Source organism: Panulirus ornatus, chromosome 12, assembly GCF_036320965.1.
Source record: "Panulirus ornatus isolate Po-2019 chromosome 12, ASM3632096v1, whole genome shotgun sequence".
NCBI classification, from domain to species: Eukaryota; Metazoa; Arthropoda; class Malacostraca; order Decapoda; family Palinuridae; genus Panulirus; species Panulirus ornatus.
In genome coordinates this window covers 15,113,717-15,134,397 of record NC_092235.1, presented here as the reverse complement: position 1 = coordinate 15,134,397, position 20,681 = coordinate 15,113,717, and the positions used below count along the sequence as shown (strand labels likewise).

Genomic DNA, 20,681 nt, shown 5'->3' with positions numbered 1-20,681 from the left:
AGGTTGTAGAAGGACGTGGAGAGAAGTTGTAGAAGGACGTGGAGAGAGGTTGTAGAAGGACGTGGAGAGAGGTTGTAGAAGGACGTGAGAGAGGTTGTAGAAGGACGTGGAGAGAGGTTGTAGAAGGACGTGAAGAGAGGTTGTAGAAGGACTTGGAGAGAGGTTGTAGAAGGACGTGGAGAGAGGTTGTAGAAGGACGTGGAGAGAGGTTGTAGAAGGACGTGGAGAGAGGTTGTAGAAGGACGTGGAGAGAGGTTGTAGAAGGACGTGGAGAAAGGTTGTAGAAGGACGTGGAGAGAGGTTGTAGAAGGACGTGAAGAGAGGTTGTAGAAGGACGTGGAGAGAGGTTGTAGAAGGACGTGGAGAAAGGTTGTAGAAGGACGTGGAGAGAAGTTGTAGAAGGACGTGGAGAGAGGTTGTAGAAGGACGTGAAGAGAGGTTGTAGAAGGACGTAGAGAGAGGTTGTAGAAGGACGTGAAGAGAGGTTGTAGAAGGACGTGGAGGGAGGTTGTAGAAGGACGTGGAGAAAGGTTGTAGAAGGACGTGGAGAGAGGTTGTAGAAGGACGTGGAGAGAGGTTGTAGAAGGACGTGAGAGAGGTTGTAGAAGGACGTGGAGAGAGGTTGTAGAAGGACGTGGAGAGAGGTTGTAGAAGGACGTGGAGAGAGGTTGTAGAAGGACGTGGAGAGAGGTTGTAGAAGGACGTGAAGAGAGGTTGTAGAAGGACGTGGAGAGAGGTTGTAGAAGGACGTGGAGAAAGGTTGTAGAAGGACGTGGAGAGAGGTTGTAGAAGGACGTGAAGAGAGGTTGTAGAAGGACGTGGAGAGAGGTTGTAGAAGGACGTGGAGAGAGGTTGTAGAAGGACGTGGAGAGAGGTTGTAGAAGGACGTGGAGAGAGGTTGTAGAAGGACGTGGAGAGAGGTTGTAGAAGGACGTGGAGAGAGGTTGTAGAAGGACGTGGAGAGAGGTTGTAGAAGGACGTGGAGAGAGGTTGTAGAAGGACGTGGAGAGAGGTTGTAGAAGGACGTGAAGAGAGGTTGTAGAAGGACGGTTGTAGAAGGACGTGGAGAGAGGTTGTAGAAGGACGTGGAGAGAGGTTGTAGAAGGACGTGGAGAGAGGTTGTAGAAGGACGTGGAGAGAGGTTGTAGAAGGACGTGGAGAGAGGTTGTAGAAGGACGTGGAGAGAGGTTGTAGAAGGACGTGAAGAGAGGTTGTAGAAGGACGTGGAAAGAGGTTGTAGAAGGACGTGGAGAAAGGTTGTAGAAGGACGTGGAGAGAGGTTGTAGAAGGACGTGGAGAGAGGTTGTAGAAGGACGTGGAGAGAGGTTGTAGAAGGACGTGGAGAAAGGTTGTAGAAGGACGTGGAGAGAGGTTGTAGAAGGACGTGAAGAGAGGTTGTAGAAGGACGTGAAGAGAGGTTGTAGAAGGACGTGGAGAGAGGTTGTAGAAGGACGTGGAGAAAGGTTGTAGAAGGACGTGGAGAGAGGTTGTAGAAGGACGTGGAGAGAGGTTGTAGAAGGACGTGGAGAGAGGTTGTAGAAGGACGTGAAGAGAGGTTGTAGAAGGACGTGAAGAGAGTTGTAGAAGGACGTGGAGAGAGGCTGTATAAGGACGAGGAGAGAGGTTGTAGAAGGACGAGGAGAGAGGTTGTAGAAGGACGAGGAGAGGTGTTGTAGAAGGACGAGGAGAGATGTTGTATAAGGACGAGGAGAGGTGTTGTAGAAGGACGAGGAGAGATGTTGTAGAAGGACGAGGAGAGGTGTTGTAGAAGGACGAGGAGAGATGTTGTATACGGACGAGGAGAGATGTTGTAGAAGGACGAGGAGAGAGGTTGTATAAGGACGAGGAGAGATGTTGTATAAGGACGAGGAGAGAGGTTGTATAAGGACGAGGAGAGATGTTGTATAAGGACGAGGAGAGATGTTGTATAAGGACGAGGAGAGGTGTTGTAGAAGGACGAGGAGAGATGTTGTATAAGAAAGAGGAGAGATGTTGTAGAAGGACGTGGAGAGATGTTGTAGAAGGACGAGGAGAGATGTTGTAGAAGGACGAGGAGAGAGGTTGTAGATTAGGCCTTTCCAGATTTTTTTGATCGTAAATTGACAACTATTTTTTTTTTTATTGTTATTATTAACAATTTAATGTGGGTTGGTGAAGCAGACGCGGCTTTTGAGGCAGATGGTATATTTATCTAATGTGTGTGTGTGTTACGGGAAGAGAGTTTTACACTTGTGTTGGCCCGTCTCTTAACCTGGTCTACACACACACACACACACACACACACACACGCACACACATCCTAAGCTGTAGGTAGCCACTTATCGAGCATGCCTGAGGGGAGGATGAACACCTTGGTTGGATGATGGCCAATTGCCAGGCTCAGGATTGGAATCCATGCTTGTCCGACCTCGGGCTGGTCTGTGCTGACTCATGGTCAGGAACGCTAAATGCTACACCAAGGGGGCCCGTGTGTGTGTGTGTGTGTGTGTGATTTATCAATTTGTAGTGCAATGGAGGGAATTTTACGCTTATTGGCCCCATCTCTTAAACTTTTTCTGTGCCATCACACAACTTTTTTAACTTTTGTAATTCTCTATGGTTAGCTGAGACGGAGTGGGAAAGTGAATGTTTATTATTAAGTTTATTCCAAACATCCACTACTGTGAAAACACTTATTTACATCTTTTCCCACAAGCTTCTTGCTTAGTATCATGTGATGTCGTCTGCTAGGATCTCTACATTATATGAAGAGTTTGGTGACGTAATATCATCATATAGGCTTGAAAACGTAAAGGTTGTGTCATCAGGTCACGCCTTATTCTAGCTTTTTTAAGACCTGTAACCTTTCCTTGTAGCTCGTTTGGTTCTCTTAATTTTGGTCCCATCTTTGTTGCCCTCCTCTGGACCTTCTCTGTTAGCTCTTTGTGCTACTTTAAGTTCGGTGTCTGAACTTGAGAACTATTTTCCAATTTTGGCGTCTTGCAGGATATGAACAGCTTGCTAAATATTTTCTTTACCCGTATGTTTGCAAGCTGTTTTAATATTTGCTAGGAGACAGTTTGTCTCCTTAATGTGGGACGCTTTCTAAACATTTTCCTGGTGTTTGTTTCATGCTCCTTCATATCGCGACCTTCTTTCGCTATGTTCCATCCTCAAAACTTTACTCAGGTTGAATTTCACCAACCATGTATCAGAGCAACACTTTTAAGTTTGTCTAGGTCCCATTGTAAGTTGATGCAATCCTCATCTCTGTCTGCTTCCCACGTGATCTTGACATCATCTGCTGACACAGTCAGGTAGGAGTTTAATCCTTCTGGCTTGTCCGTGGCATAGATAGATGGGAAAGGTGGCAGGACAGACCCCCTGCGGCACGCCAATGGTCACCTGCATCCATTTCGAGAAGGCTTCCTTGATACGCGTCCCTTTGTTCTATGTCACTAAGGTGATTAGTGTGTCGAGGTTGGGCTCGCCCATCTCCCTGCCTTAGGGTCCATCTTCTTTACCATCCTCCTCTGTGGCACAATGTCAAGTGCTTTCTGGCCGTCTAGACACACACAATCCACTCAGCATTCTCGTTTGTCTAAAACGGAGCTCACTCTCTCGTAGAAATCCAGGAGGTTAGTTATGTATGACCTCCTCCCCTTAAAGCCATGTTTTCTCCCAGCTAGTTTTCCCCCTCTGCAGGAAGTCATCTATTTGCTTTCTTATTATTATTTTTTTTTTTCTCCCCGTCCCTCCCACTCGTCAGGGAGACCGAGGTTGTTGTTTAGCGGCTCCTCCTGGTCTCCTTCCTCACAGAGAGGTGTAACATCTGCTCTCTTACACTCCCTTGCCACATTTACCTTCTTCCAGCAACATCTTGGACAGTGCCTTAAGCGGTGTGTGTGTGTGTGTGTGTGTGTGTGTGTGTGTGTGTCAAGGGCCAGGAGAGAATAAAAGCAGACGTCTCGCGTTTATCAGGTCGGCGCCATTGTCCCGGAAGTGACATAATTTACCCCATAATGGCGGACATTTGACTAGGCTTACCTGCAGCGCGTGTAAGTACAGAGATAGCCAGATAACAGAAGACCTGGTGGTCTGATGCGTTAATCTAATCAAGGACCGTGAACTGGAAACATAGATAACAGAAGATGGCGTTTGACGAGGTTATCTGCTGGAGGATGATACATGGAAAGGACAGATAACAGGAGACCTGATGGTCCATGACCAGGTTATCTGCTGGAGGACAGTACATGGGAAGGACAGATAACAGGAGACCTGATTGTCCCTGACCAGGTTATCTGCTGGAGGACAGTACATGGGAAGGACAGATAACAGGAGACCTGATTGTCCATGACCAGGTTATCTGCTGGAGGACAGTACATGGGAAGGACGGATAACAGGAGACCTGATGGTCCATGACCAGGTTATCTGCTGGAGGACAGTACATGGGAAGGACAGATAACAGGAGACCTGATGGTCCAAGACAAGGTTATCTGCTGGAGTATATATATAGAAATGATAAGGTCCTGTTAAAAGTATCGCGTCCTTGAATCTTACCGTTGGGGGTAGGTTTATCTGGAGGAGCGGGTCGTGGGAGTGTAGTGTTATGATGAGTGTAGCAGTGGTCACTGGGAGATGAAGATGGAAGAAATTGTGGAGAGTGAAGGAGAAACTGAACTTGTACGGGAGGGTGGGAAGAGAGTTGAAACTTATCAGAAAGTTCTGCAGGGTGCATGTATAGAGTACCATGTAAAAACTGTGATAAATTTTATGTTGGGCAGACTGGTAAGGATCTTTCAGTTAGACTTCATTTAGCAACATAAATATAGTATAAAAGCAGAACAAGAATCAGATGCCTTATGTGTTTATGCTAAGAATTATGATCATTGCATTGACTGGAGTAATGCCATCGTAGCAATTAACTCTAACTCTTGTACCACGAGAAATATCATTGAATCTTCTTTTATTACATACACAAAGAATTGTAACATTAATATTAATGAAGGTCTGTACAAATTAGATTGCTTTATAGTTGATAAGATTTGTAAACAGTTTCCCTTCTTGTCCAAATAATGAATTTATGATACGCTTATTGCTAATCTTGAACGCACCCGACCTCCATTCAGGTAGTCACTTGTTTACCAATAGGCGTCTCTTCGTTGTATGTCAACTGCCTTTTATATTTCTTGCCTGTATTTATATTTGCCTGTATTTATATTTCTTGCCTGTATATATATATATATATATATATATATATATATATATATATATATATATATATATATATATATATGACTCATGGTGAGGTGCCTGAGGATTGGCGGAATGCGTGCATAGTGCCATTGTACAAAGGCAAAGGGGATAAGAGTGAGTGCTCAAATTACAGAGGTATAAGTTTGTTGAGTATTCCTGGTAAATTATATGGGAGGGTATTGATTGAGAGGGTGAAGGCATGTACAGAGCATCAGATTGGGGAAGAGCAGTGTGGTTTCAGAAGCGGTAGAGGATGTGTGGATCAGGTGTTTGCTTTGAAGAATGTATGTGAGAAATACTTAGAAAAGCAAATGGATTTGTATGTAGCATTTATGGATCTGGAGAAGGCATATGATAGAGTTGATAGAGATGCTCTGTGGAAGGTATTAAGAATATATGGTGTGGGAGGCAAGTTGTTAGAAGCAGTGAAAAGTTTTTATCGAGGATGTAAGGCATGTGTACGTGTAGGAAGAGAGGAAAGTGATTGGTTCTCAGTGAATGTAGGTTTGCGGCAGGGGTGTGTGATGTCTCCATGGTTGTTTGATTTGTTTATGGATGGGGTTGTTAGGGAGGTGAATGCAAGAGTTTTGGAAAGAGGGGCAAGTATGAAGTCTGTTGGGGATGAGAGAGCTTGGGAAGTGAGTCAGTTGTTGTTCGCTGATGATACAGCGCTGGTGGCTGATTCATGTGAGAAACTGCAGAAGCTGGTGACTGAGTTTGGTAAAGTGTGTGAAAGAAGAAAGTTAAGAGTAAATGTGAATAAGAGCAAGGTTATTAGGTACAGTAGGGTTGAGGGTCAAGTCAATTGGGAGGTGAGTTTGAATGGAGAAAAACTGGAGGAAGTGAAGTGTTTTAGATATCTGGGAGTGGATCTGGCAGCGGATGGAACCATGGAAGCGGAAGTGGATCATAGGGGGGGAGGGGGGGGGGCGAAAATTCTGGGAGCCTTGAAGAATGTGTGGAAGTCGAGAACATTATCTCGGAAAGCAAAAATGGGTATGTTTGAAGGAATAGTGGTTCCAACAATGTTGTATGGTTGCGAGGCGTGGGCTATGGATAGAGTTGTGCGCAGGAGGATGGATGTGCTGGAAATGAGATGTTTGAGGACAATGTGTGGTATGAGGTGGTTTGATCGAGTAAGTAACGTAAGGGTAAGAGAGATGTGTGGAAATAAAAAGAGCGTGGTTGAGAGAGCAGAAGAGGGTGTTTTGAAATGGTTTGGGCACATGGAGAGAATGAGTGAGGAAAGATTGACCAAGAGGATATATGTGTCGGAGGTGGAGGGAACGAGGAGAAGAGGGAGACCAAATTGGAGGTGGAAAGATGGAGTGAAGAAGATTTTGTGTGATCGGGGCCTGAACATGCAGGAGGGTGAAAGGAGGGCAAGGAATAGAGTGAATTGGATCGATGTGGTATACCGGGGTTGACGTGCTGTCAGTGGATTGAATCAGGGCATGTGAAGCGTCTGGGGTAAACCATGGAAAGCTGTGTAGGTATGTATATTTGCGTGTGTGGACGTATGTATATACATGTGTATGGAGGTGGGTTGGGCCATTTCTTTCGTCTGTTTCCTTGCGCTACCTCGCAAACGCGGGAGACAGCGACAAAGCAAAAAAAAAAAAAAAAAAAAATATATATATATATATATATATATATATATATATATATATATATATATATATATATATAATGGCCTTAATTAGGGCATTCAGTTACCCGTCACGTCCCAGCTAACTTTAAAGAAGAAACAGATATAGGATATCTCAAAAGGCATGACTGAAAGAATTCACCTTTGACCTTTAGGTCAACAGCTGTTCAAAATTCATGCCACGGACTGGCGTACACATAACCATGAGTCTGGGCGAATCTCCTGAGCATCTGTATAACGGTTCGTGACGTGCACGGGTTGTGCGTCGTTGTACTGAAGGTCAAATGCGAATTCAGTCTGTGAGTCTGGGATTTTGAGACGCGTGTAATTCACCTTCCAGGAAAATAAAGTGAATGTTGACGATTATGATGATTTCGTCTTGTGTTTGGAACAGTTGTGGTGTTGAGGAGTTTGAGATGGGAAGATCGTTGTGTTCGTAATCCATTTTAGATCCTGATTTGTAGGGTAGTTGTAAGCAGTGTCCAGGGTGGGTACCAATATGTCTGACCAATTACCTCACTGAGCACAACGGTATGACGCTCATGCTGTAAGACCTTTCTTTAAGATGACCGGTCTGCACAGAGCTCGTGCTCAGAGCCTCCAAGGGTTCCACCGTTGTGTTCATGAGGCCACACCGTCGTGCTCTGAGGCCACGTCGTCGTGCTCAGAGGCCACACCGTCGTGCTCTGAGGCCACGTCGTCGTGCTCAGAGGCCACGTCGTCGTGCTCTGAGGCCACGTCGTCGTGCTCAGAGGCCACGTCGTCGTACTCAGAGGCCACACCGTCGTGCTTAGAGGCCACACCATCGTGTTCTGAGGCCACACCATCGTGCTCAGAGGCCACACCATCGTGCTCAGAGGCCACACCGTCGTGCTCAGAGGCCACGTCGTCGTGCCCAAAGACACAATTACAGTTTGGACCGATGCTTCTGGTAAGAGCACCTGGCAAGCAGGTCTAATGAGGTAAGCGGAGCTTGCCTACATACCTGGAAGTTCTTAATCATCTGAGGCCGGTGAAGCCAGCCCGGAGCACGCACGGCTTCTCACTTCCAGAATCAATCCTATTCTTTGGAAGACCTGGAAGCCACCTGGAATGGTATATTCCACTGGAGTCCGGGTCATGCAATGCTTTTCTTCCAGAGAAAACCTCAGTCTTTGAAAAACCTGGAAGCCAGTTGAAATGACATATTCCAAAGGAGTCTAGGCCACACAAGTTCCCTCTTGCAGAGAAAACCTCATTCTTTGGTAAACCTGAAATCCATTTGAAGTTACATATTCCAGTGGAGTTTCTTGTTGAAATTCATTGAAAAGAAAATGAGAATATAGTCAGACATGATGGAAGAACAACCTGAAAGATGTCCCTACTACTTCTGGTTCAAGATTTCAGATTTCAGTGTTTAGATGGAGATAAGTTTAGCATCTCCAGGACTTTTGACGTCTGGAAGAGGGCAGTTGACTTTTCTTTCCATACTCGGGATTTTCAGAGCCTTTATCACCTGCAGGAGGGTAGTTGACTCTCATTTTCCAGACTCTGGATTTCCAGAAGTTGTAAGTGCAGGAGAAGATAACTGAGTTACACTTTCCAGGCACTGGAATTTCACAGCCATAAGCGTCTGGAAAAGGGTTGTTGACGTTCATATCCCACGCTGGATTTCCAGAAGTTTTAGATCTGGAAGAAGGTAACTGAGTTTCCCGTTTGGTCCTTTAGCACCAGGAGTGGGGTAGTTGACTCTTCTTTTCTCCAAACTCTGGATTTCCAGAACTGTGATCATCTGGACGAGGTTGACGTATCTTTCCTGACGTTGCTCTTTTCCAGAATCTTCAGCGTATGGAAAAGGACGGCTGATTCTCCCTTTCCAGGCCCTTTCTCCTTGTCCCCCCCCCTCCCACCCCCCCCCTCTCTCTCTCTCTCTCTCTCTCTCTCTCTCTCTCTCTCTCTCTCTCTCTCTCTCTCTCCGGTCAAATTCTGTTTGTATTTTCGCCTCAATATTTTGCGTTGCTTATGAAGATCACAACTTCCTCCCCCATCAGCAGGCCAGTTCGGAGTTCATTACGTGCAGAAAAGCTGTACAATGTGTCTGTTGAGTTGTACCTCCCTGAGCATGACGGTACGAACTTTGAGCACGATCTTACGACCCTTGAACACGACACATGATGATACGACCCTTGGGCAGACGGTACGACCTTTGAACACAGCACGCGACAATACGAGCCCTGAACATGACGGTACGACCTTTGACCACAGCACGACAGTATGAGCCCTGAACACGACGGTACAACATAAAGCATAACGGTACGACCCGTAAGCACGACGGTACGACCTTAAAACGTAGCACACGACAGACATGTCCACCTGTTGCCAGGGGAGAACGTCCAGCTTGGCCCAAGGCTGCCATAGCCGGACATGTCCACCTGTTGCCAGGGGAGAACGTCCAGCTTGGCCCCGCCCCCCGGCTGCCACATTCCATTAAGAATGTCATGTTGTGCCGATCATGGCCTTTCCCACCCTGGGCCAGTCCTTGTGGCGAAGACCAATATGGTTTCCCAAAAGGTCTTCCATCTCCATTCTATTTTTTTTTTTTTCTATTATAACATTATTTTTTGTTGTTTATGTCAACCCAAATGTGAAACCTCCGGCATCCTGATGCTTTGGATATCAAACAACACTCTCGTTCACATTGGTATTGATCCTCTCGTTTAACTGCGGCGTAAAATCGTTAAATCTCTTCACTCGTTCCTCGTTGACCGCACCGTTATCGGGGGATCGTTAGCTCAGACCATCTGAGGGGTGCTGCCTCCCTCCCCACGTGAGGGCCAAGCTGCGGTGCTGGTATTTCGCCCAGCCTCCCTCAACCCTGACATTCTGTCATGCTCACGTGACTCGGCCTGCCCAGGGGCCAGGAGACGGCGACAGAAAACGAGGGGTGTGGGGGTGCTGTGCTGGTTAGCTAGTTGCCTCCTGGTGTTCGCCAGGCATTGAGGTCTCCAGGCCCAACGCTCCGGATTTTGACCATCTGCTTCGTTCGCGACTCCGTGAGGTAAGCTGGAGCGTTTCTTTAGGAAATATGCCGTTGAGTTTTTCATTCTTCTAGGAATAAGACTGAATATCGTATGTTTTATATTCATAATGGGGTATTGATAAACTTCATAGAATATCTGGTGTTCATTAGAAATAATGGGATGCCAATTTGCGTAAAGTTATCGCTTTTAAGTGCGTGTTTAAGTCTGCCATGTTCATGTCCTGGAATCTAAGTGGGCGATTCACTTTCAGAATTCTGACTGTTTATGAATTGTTGAGTCGACGAGAATTTTGATTCATTTATGCCAACAGTCGATTGGAAATCTATAGCGGTAGCTGGTCAGTCATGCCGTGCCAACAGTGGCACGATATATATATATATATATATATATATATATATATATATATATATATATATATATATATTTACACACACGCTTGTTTGCCGTTTCCCATATCAGCGAGGTAGCACCAGGAACAGACGAAAAAAGGCCACATCCGCTCACATCCATTCTCTAGCTGTCACGTGTAATGCACCGAAACCACAGCTCCCTATCCACATCCAGGCCCTACAGACCTTTCCATGGTTTGCTGTGACCACTTCGTGTGCTGTGGTTCAGACTGCTGACAGCACGTCGCTCCCTGTATACCATTTGGCCCCAAGCATACTCGGTCCCTTGCACGCGGTACACCTTCCTGCATGTTCAGGCTCCAAACTCTCAAAGCCTCTTTCATTCCATGCTACCACCTCCTCCTTGATTTTTTCTTTTACTTGTTCCCTCCATTTCCTACATGTTTATTCTGTTAGTCTTCCTCTCCTCACTCATCCTCCCCATACGTGTAAACCATATCAACACACCCTCTTTTTGCCCTGTCGTACACACTCCTCTCACTACCACATTTCTGTCTTACCTTATCATTTCTCACTCGATCGACCCACCTCACACCACATATTGTCCTGAAGCGTTTCATTCCCACACATCCACCCTCATCAGTTTCTTGTCATCTAGGGCCTACGCCTTGCGTCCACACATCACCGTCGGGGCTACTATACCACCAGGTGTACTCATTTTGCCCGTTCATACTGTGACCTTTCCACATATTCTTCAGTGCGTCCACAACCTCTACGCCCTCCCCTACCCTATGACTCACTTCAGCTCCCATGGTTCCAGTAGTTCCCCCTTTCTCCTCTGTTCAACCTAATTCTTTTGCTTTTTCTCATATTTACTTTCAGCTTTCTCCTTTCACACATTATCCCAAACAGATAAACTAATTTTCTCTTTTCTCAGTCGATTCTGTCATCATCAAACAATAATTTCTTCACCTTACAGCCTTCTGCAGACCACCGTCACAGACTTCAAAATCCACCCTCATCTTCCCAGCATCCACTCTACCACCTCCCTCACCACCCCATCCATATACAGATTAAACAGCCATGGTGACATCACACACCCCGTGCCGCAGACCCGTCTTCCCCAGGAACCATTCACTCACACCGTCGTAGTGTATTTGTTTCGCAGTCGTTGTCCTAAGTCCAGCAGGCCACGAGCGAGGGAGGCCACACGGTGCAGCTACGAGCAGGTGTTCCCCTAGGCTGGGTCGCTGCACCTGGTCACCTACAGCTTCGTTCAAGCTTGGCTCAGGACTTCCCTTCATTTTATCATTATTAATATAATGATTATTTTCCACAGTTGTACGTGATTTAAGTTTAGAAATATCAACTGATTGTTTATCCTCTTTATCGTATTTCATTTGCGTTTTATTATTATTATTATTATTATTATTATTATTATTATTATTATTATTATTTGAAGTAGTAGTAGTAGTTGATGTTGTTGTGGTATTATTATTATTATTATTATTATAATTATTATTATTATTATTATTATTATTATTATTAATAATAATGTTTTGCTGGAGGCCTGTAGCTAGGAATTCTTATCATTACATTATTCACCAGAGTCGCCGACATTAAGGAAGAGAGGAATGGACTCTTGGTTTATATGAACATCATAATGTTGATGTGTGTTGTGTGGTCCTCACGTGGACACGATGATGGTGGCTGGGGACGAGATGACCTGTTTATTTCCGTTGTTGATGATCCGACCATTACAGAGACTTTGACTCATGTTATCCCAGACGACGTGAAATGATGATCCCAGAAGGATCTACAGATCTGTTGGGATTATAAGATGGGATTTCTCCTCGTCTTTTCTCATAAGCGAAGTGGTGAGGCTAGGATTAGGGTGGATTGGGTTTTATGTGGGATAGATGGATTGATCTGGGCAAGGCTAGGGCCTCCGGGAATGGAGCGGGATAGATAGATTGGTCCGGGTAAGGCATGGGGCCTTGGGAGAAGGCTTGCCATGTGTTAGGGATAGATGGACTGATCTGGGGAAGGCTTAATTCACGTGCGGATAGACCCATATGTGCGGGAGAGAGAGAGAGAGAGAGAGGTTGGAGGTGATATATATCATGGTCGCTCAGTGTGGCCTTCCATGTGGTGTGGCTGGCAATCGCTGCATGTGTCACGTAATTGGATTTTAGTGGGGGAGCAGAGAGAGAGAGAGAGAGAGAGAGAGAGAGAGAGAGAGAGAGAGAGAGAGAGAGAGCCACCCTGGCCTCTCTACAACTATGATGTCGTTGTGTTACAACCCAGTGTTTGATATCATTCCTTGATGACGTCGTCTGTGGCTGTCCTGCATGGCCTCCAGGTTCGACCTTCCTTACGTCATCACTAACTCTGTCGTCACTCACCCTACTCCACCAGTGTCGTGGACCACGTACACACACACACACACACACACACACACACACACACGAGTGTCGTGGCGTGGACCACGTACACACACCCACACACACACACACGAGTGTCGTGGCGTGGACCACGTACACACACCCACACACACACACACGAGTGTCGTGGCGTGGACCACGTACACACACACACACACACACACACACACACACACACACACACACACACACACACACACGAGTGTCGTGGCGTGGACCACGTACACACACACACACACACACACACACACACACACACACACACGAGTGTCGTGGCGTGGACCACGTACACACACACACACACACACACACACACACGAGTGTCGTGGCGTGGACCACGTACACACACACACACACACACACACACACACACACACACACACACACACACACACACGAGTGTCGTGGCGTGGACCACGTACACACACACACACACACACACACACACACACACACACGAGTGTCGTGGCGTGGACCACGTACACACACACACACACACACACACACACACACACACGAGTGTCGTGGCGTGGACCACGTACACACACACACACACACACACACACACACACACACACACACACGAGTGTCGTGGCGTGGACCACGTACACACACACACACACACACACACACACACACACACACACGAGTGTCGTGGCGTGGACCACGTACACACACACACACACACACACACACACGAGTGTCGTGGCGTGGACCACGTACACACACACACACACACACACACACACGAGTGTCGTGGCGTGGACCACGTACACACACACACACACACACACACACACACACACACACACACACACGAGTGTCGTGGCGTGGACCACGTACACACACACACACACACACACACACGAGTGTCGTGGCGTGGACCACGTACACACACACACACACACACACACACGAGTGTCGTGGCGTGGACCACGTACACACACACACACACACACACACACACACACGAGTGTCGTGGCGTGGACCACGTACACACACACACACACACACACACACACACACGAGTGTCGTGGCGTGGACCACGTACACACACACACACACACACACACACACACACACACACACACACACACACACACACACGAGTGTCGTGGCGTGGACCACGTACACACACACACACACACACACGAGTGTCGTGGCGTGGACCACGTACACACACACACACACACACACACACACACGAGTGTCGTGGCGTGGACCACGTGCACACACACACACACACACACGAGTGTCGTGGCGTGGACCACGTACACACACACACACACACACACACACACACACACACACACACGAGTGTCGTGGCGTGGACCACGTACACACACACACACACACACACACACACACACACACACGAGTGTCGTGGCGTGGACCACGTACACACACACACACACACACACACACACACACACACACACACACACACACGAGTGTCGTGGCGTGGACCACGTACACACACACACACACACACACACACACACACACACACACACACACACACACACGAGTGTCGTGGCGTGGACCACGTACACACACACACACACACACACACACACACACACACACACGAGTGTCGTGGCGTGGACCACGTACACACACACACACACACACACACACACACACACACACGAGTGTCGTGGCGTGGACCACGTACACACACACACACACACACACACACACACACACAAGTGTCGTGGCGTGGACCACGTACACACACACACACACACACACACACACACACACACGAGTGTCGTGGCGTGGACCACGTACACACACACACACACACACACACACACACACACGAGTGTCGTGGCGTGGACCACGTACACACACACACACACACACACACACACACACACACACGTGTGTCGTGGCGTGGACCACGTACACACACACACACACACACGAGTGTCGTGGCGTGGACCACGTACACACACACACACACACACACACGAGTGTCGTGGCGTGGACCACGTACACACACACACACACACACACACACACACACACACACACACACACACGAGTGTCGTGGCGTGGACCACGTACACACACACACACACGAGTGTCGTGGCGTGGACCACGTACACACACACACACACACACACACACACACACACACACGAGTAATATTGATCGTTGTATTACGTTAATTGTTGGAAGTTGCTGTTGCTGTTGGAAGAGGGCGGCGACAACGGCCGTTGTGTGGTTGGAGGAAAACTCTTGTCCTGTTGACGGTGTCAACAGTGATGGTCTGTTGGAAGAGGCCATCTGGTGGCAGATGTGGGAAGCCGTGTTTGCTGTACTGAACACCTGACCTTTGACCTGACCAGTTGGGGGGGGGGGGGCGGGACTGATCCAAAGGTCATACTGACGTGCTCCAGGGCCGTACCGTCGTGCTCCAGGGCCGTACCGTCGTGATCCAGGGCTGCACCGTCGTGATCCAGGGCCGTACCGTCGTGATCCAAGGCCGTACCGTCGTGCTCCAGGGCCGTACCGTCGTGATCCAGGGCCGCACCGTCGTGCTCCAGGGCTGCACCGTCGTGATCCAGGGCCGTACCGTCGTGATCCAGGGCCGTACCGTCGTGATCCAGGGCCGTACCGTCGTGATCCAGGGCTGTACCGTCGTGCTCCAGGGCCGTACCGTCGTGATCCAGGGCCGCACCGTCGTGCTCCAGGGCTGCACCGTCGTGATCCAGGGCCGCACCGTCGTGCTCCAGGGCCGTACCGTCGTGATCCAGGGCTGTACCGTCGTGATCCAGGGCCGTACCGTCGTGATCCAGGACCGTACCGTCGTGATCCAGGGCTGTACCGTCGTGCTCCAGGGCTGTACCGTCGTGCTCCAGGGCTGTACCGTCGTGCTCCAGGGCTGCACCGTCGTGATCCAGGGCCGTACCGTCGTGATCCAGGGCCGTACCGTCGTGATCCAGGGCCGTACCGTCGTGATCCAGGGCTGTACCGTCGTGATCCAGGGCTGTACCGTCGTGCTCCAGGGCTGCACCGTCGTGCTCCAGGGCTGCACCGTCGTGCTCCAGGGCCGTACCGTCGTGATCCAGGGCCGTACCGTCGTGATCCAGGGCTGTACCGTCGTGCTCCAGGGCTGCACCGTCGTGATCCAGGGCTGCACCGTCGTACTCCAGGGCCGTACCGTCGTGATCCAGGACCGTACCGTCGTACTCCAGGGCCGTACCGTCGTGATCCAGGGCTGTACCGTCGTGATCCAGGGCCGTACCGTCGTGCTCCAGGGCTGCACCGTCGTGATCCAGGGCCGTACCGTCGTGCTCCAGGGCCGTACCGTCGTGCTCAAGTGCCGTACCGTCGTGATACAGGGCCGCACCGTCGTGCTCCAGGACCGTACCGTCGTGATCCAGGGCCGTACCGTCGTGATCCAGGGCCGTACCGTCGTGATCCAGGACCGTACCGTCGTGCTCCAGGCCTGCACCGTCGTGCTCCAGGGCCGCACCGTCGTGCTCCAGGGCTGCACCGTCGTGCTCCAGGGTTGCACCGGCGTGCTCCAGGGCCGTACCGTTGTGGTCCAGGGCCGTACCGTTGTGGTCCAGGGCCGTACCGTTGTGGTCCAGGGCCGTACCGTCGTGATCCAGGGCTGTACCGTCGTGCTCCAGGCCCGTACCGTTGTGGTCCAGGGCCGTACCGTTGTGGTCCAGGGCTGCACCGTTGTGGTCCAGGGCCGTACCGTTGTGGTCCAGGGCTGCACCGTCGTGCTACAGGGCCGTACCGTCGTGGTCCAGGGCCGTACCGTCGTGCTGTACGCCCGTGCAAAGGAGATGTAGTGGAACTGGAGACCAGTCAGGTGGAAGACAATGTGGAGCAGAGTGTTCGTAAGCCTGGGAGCCAGGCGAGGTGTACGTCTAGATATGTTGTTCTCAACCTCAGCGAACGACTGGGCACATCTTACATAACACTCGAGTATCTATGAACAATGATGAAAACATATATATATATATATATATATATATATATATATATATGTTGAAATGTATATGTATGTATATGTGCGTGTGTGGATGTGTATTTATATACATGTGTATGTGGGTGGGTTGGGCCGTTCTTTCGTCTGTTTCCAAGCGCTACCTCGCTAACGCGGGAGACAGCGACAAAGTATAATAAATAGAATAAATAAAATAAATGAATATGATATAAACATATATGCTGTCTTGGGCAATCACGTGTTTACCAAATGGTGTCCAAGCTACGTCTGTACGTTGTATCTCAGCTGGCTTATGTTTCTCTCTTGTGTCTCACCTGATGATGTAATTATTACATGAAAGTGCACTTGGGAACTTATCATATTTCATTTTCCACATGGACTCATAGGAATATATATATATATATATATATATATATATATATATATATATATATATATATATATATATATATATATATATATATATATGTATATATATATATATATATATATATATATATATATATATATATATATATATATATATATATATGTATATATATATATATATATATATATATATATATATATATATATATATATATATATATATATATATATATATATATATATGATCCTGGGATACAGGATTGTAAAGCTATCGCCATGTGGTACACAAATAGCAATCACATTACACAAACACTCTCCAACACTCGCCTCCCGATCTCTCCACCTGAGGTGTTTGCCTGCGACACACACACCGACAAAGAACAGAAGCCTGGCGTCTCCGCCACGCCTCACAACCCCTCCACAATCCAGACTGGAGTGCTGAATGAGGACGCCCTTACCAGATGCACAGTGCCGAACACTGTCGCTCCTCCGAAATCCCGTGACTGAACAGGGCGGTAGTGGAGGGGATGTGCTAGCGGGTCTGGCGTCGAATGGAATGTAAACAGATATGCCTGATGGTTCGCACCCTCCTCAGTGTGTACTTTGAGAAGTCGTAGTGTTGGAGAGTGTTTAAGAAGCCCATTGTCGGTTTATGTTTGTTTACGAAGAAGAAAACTTTTTGGTGGTTCACAGTACAATGTGTGTTTATATTCGCAGATGGTTGTTTACATTGTCTATACCGAATACTAGCCTTATTTGCCCACAGTCGCTCTGTATCTGTCATGTATGATGTACCGAAACCAGAGTCTACCGGTCAGTCCATTGACAGCACGGCGCCCCCCATATACCGCATCTCTGAATTTTGTCCAATGCACGCCACTCGTCCTTCTGAATGTTCAGTCCCCGATACCCTAGGGGCTCTTTCACCCAGTCCTTTCATTTCTTCGTCAATGTTTTCCTTCTCCAATGTTATCTCCACGTTTGATACAGAGGTCGTCTTTGTCAGTCTCTCTTCACTCAATCCTTTCCATATTTTCGGATCATTTCATCTCTCCATGGTCGGCCATCACAATCAGACTCTCCTCATTCCAACAGATCTCTCTCACACAGTCATCCCTCCCCGCCTCAGCTGTTCCATTACCAACACGTCCACTCCCTTCCCTTCCATTGTGTTCGAGACCCAAGACTCGCATCCTCACATCATCGTCGGGAGCACTATACCGTCAAACATACCCATTTTGCCTCCCACAGACAGTGGCTTCTCCCTCCACACCTCAGTGCAGCAAGGACTTTAGCTCCCCATCTTCCCTGTAACTCGCTTCACCTCCCATACTTCCATCTGCTGCTATGTCCACACCCAGCTCAAGGCTCGTACTGTCGTACTCAGGGCTCACACCGTCGTGCTCAAGGTTTATACCGTCGTGCTCAAGGCCCGTGCCCTCCAGTTTCTCCCCAATTACTGAATGACATATTTACCCGTGACATGGAGATGGTTGACTGAACCTTCTGTCCGGCATGAGGTTGCTCCACCCTTTGCGATATTTGGAAGATAGTCAGACACTGTTCGCCTAAGAATATTTTTGGACGTCTCCCTTTGAGGAAGATATATTTTAATGTATTATTTCAGTTCCTTTAGTCCAGACTGATCACTGCCTCTTAGATACTACGTTTCGTTCCTCACTACACTCTCCACATGCTCCGGTCCCGGTCCCCATGGAGGCCAAGCCTTCATGATATGGGTCGGCCTCAGTGCTGGCGTTTCCCGTTCTCTTCGCTTTAGACGCGGCTGACGTGTTCCTAATACCTTACGTTCTTCGTTCCTTTAGTATTTTCCGGCCGATTAACTCGTGCTGGTTACAGTTTTTTTTTTTCTGTAATTTGTTGATCACTTTGTAACTATTAATCTTACCTGTACCTTCATGTGTAGACGTGAACAAGAGTATTATTCATGTGTGATTAATACTATGATCGCAACGATCCAGCTCTTAAGTGCGACGGTACGGCCCTTGAACACGAGAGTACGACCCTTGGGTATGATGGCATGGCTTTTAACATGATCCTCAAGGGTTAGGTCAAAGGCCAGGCCGTCATACCGTCGTTCTCAGGGGTCGTACTGTCGTACTCAAGGCTCGTACCGCTGTACTCAAGGGTAGTGCCGTCGTGCCCAAGGCTCGTGCCATCGTACTCAAGGCTCGTGCCATCGTGCTTAAGGCTTGTGCCATCGTGCTCAAGGCTCGTGCCATCGTGCTTAAGGCTCGTGCCATCGTGCTCAAGGCTCCTGCCATCGTGCTCAAGGCTCGTGCCATCGTGCTCAAGGCCCGTAACGTCGTGCTCAAGGCTCATACCATCGTGCCATCGTGCTCAAGGCTCGTACCGTCGTACTCAAGGCTCGTACCAACGTGCTCAAGGCTCGTGCCATCGTGCTCAAGGCCCGTACCGTCGTGCTCAAGGCTCGTACCATCGTGCTCAAGGCTCGTGCCATCGTGCTCAAGGCTCGTACCATCGTGCTCAAGGCTCGTACCATCGTGCTCAAGGCTCGCACTGTCGTGCTCAAGGCTCGTACCATCGTCCTCGAAGCCCGTACCGTCGTGCTCAAGGCTCGTACCATCGTGCTCAAGGCTCGTGCCATCGTGCTCAAGGCTCGTACCATCGTGCTCAAGGCTCGTGCCATCGTGCTCAAGGCCCGTACCGTCGTGCTCAAGGCTCGTACCATCGTGCTCAAGGCTCGTGCCATCGTGCTCAAGGCCCGTACCGTCGTGCTCAAGGCCCGTACCGTCGTGCTCAAGGCTCGTACCATCGTGCTCAAGGCTCGTACCATCGTGCTCAAGGCTCGTACCGTCGTGCTCAAGGCTCGTACCATCGTGCTCAAGGCTCGCACTGTCATGCTCAAGGCTCGTACCATCGTGCTCAAGGCTCGTGCCATCGTGCTCAAGTCTCGCACTGTCGTGCTCAAGGCTCGAACCATCGTGCTCAAGGCTCGTGCCGTCGTGCTTAAGGCTCGTACCATCGTGCTCAAGGCTCGCACTGTCGTGCTCAAGGCTCGAACCATCGTGCTCAAGGCTCGTACCGTCGTGTGCTCAAGGCTCGTACCGTCGTGCTCAAGGCTCGTACCATCGTGCTCAAGGCTCGTACCGTCGTGTGCTCAAGGCTCGCACTGTCGTGCTCAAGGCTCGAACCATCGTGCTCAAGGCTCGTACCGTCGTGCTCAAGGCTCGTACCATCGTGCTCAAGGCTCTTACCATCGTGCTCAATGCTCGTACCATCGTGCTCAAGGCTCGTACCATCGTGCTCAAGGCTCGTACCGTCGTGCTCAAGGCTCGTACCATCGTGCTCAAGGCTCGTACCATCATGCTCAAGGCTCGTACCATCGTACTCAAGGCTCGTACCATCGTGCTCAAGGCTCGTACCACCGCACTCAAGGGTAACTTTAGCACATCCTCATTAAACACGTCCAGGAAGCACTCTCGTTCCACACTGCATTGCTGTGTGCAGGTAACATACGTGGCAGAGGTGGTCACTCTGACGTCACTGTGAGCCATCTGAACTTTGTGAATATAAGAGAACGAACTGTGTCCTCCCGCCCTCCTGCCCCTCACACACACACACACACACACACACACACACACACACACACACACACACACA

General features: G+C 48.9%; 1 protein-coding gene across 11 annotated transcripts in view; it reads left to right on the top strand.

The window, feature by feature from the left end:
* The window catches only part of LOC139751795 (uncharacterized), a 1,071,207-nt gene that overhangs the window by 926,078 nt on the left and 124,448 nt on the right, over positions 1–20,681 (top strand). The window contains exon 1 of one of the 11 annotated variants that reach the window (XM_071667337.1): positions 9,843–9,920. The exons of the other annotated variants lie outside the window; for them this stretch is intronic. The gene's annotated coding sequence lies outside the window, so the exon portion shown is untranslated. Of the gene's footprint in view, positions 1–9,842; positions 9,921–20,681 lie in introns of those variants that run through there. 11 annotated transcript variants of the gene reach the window in all.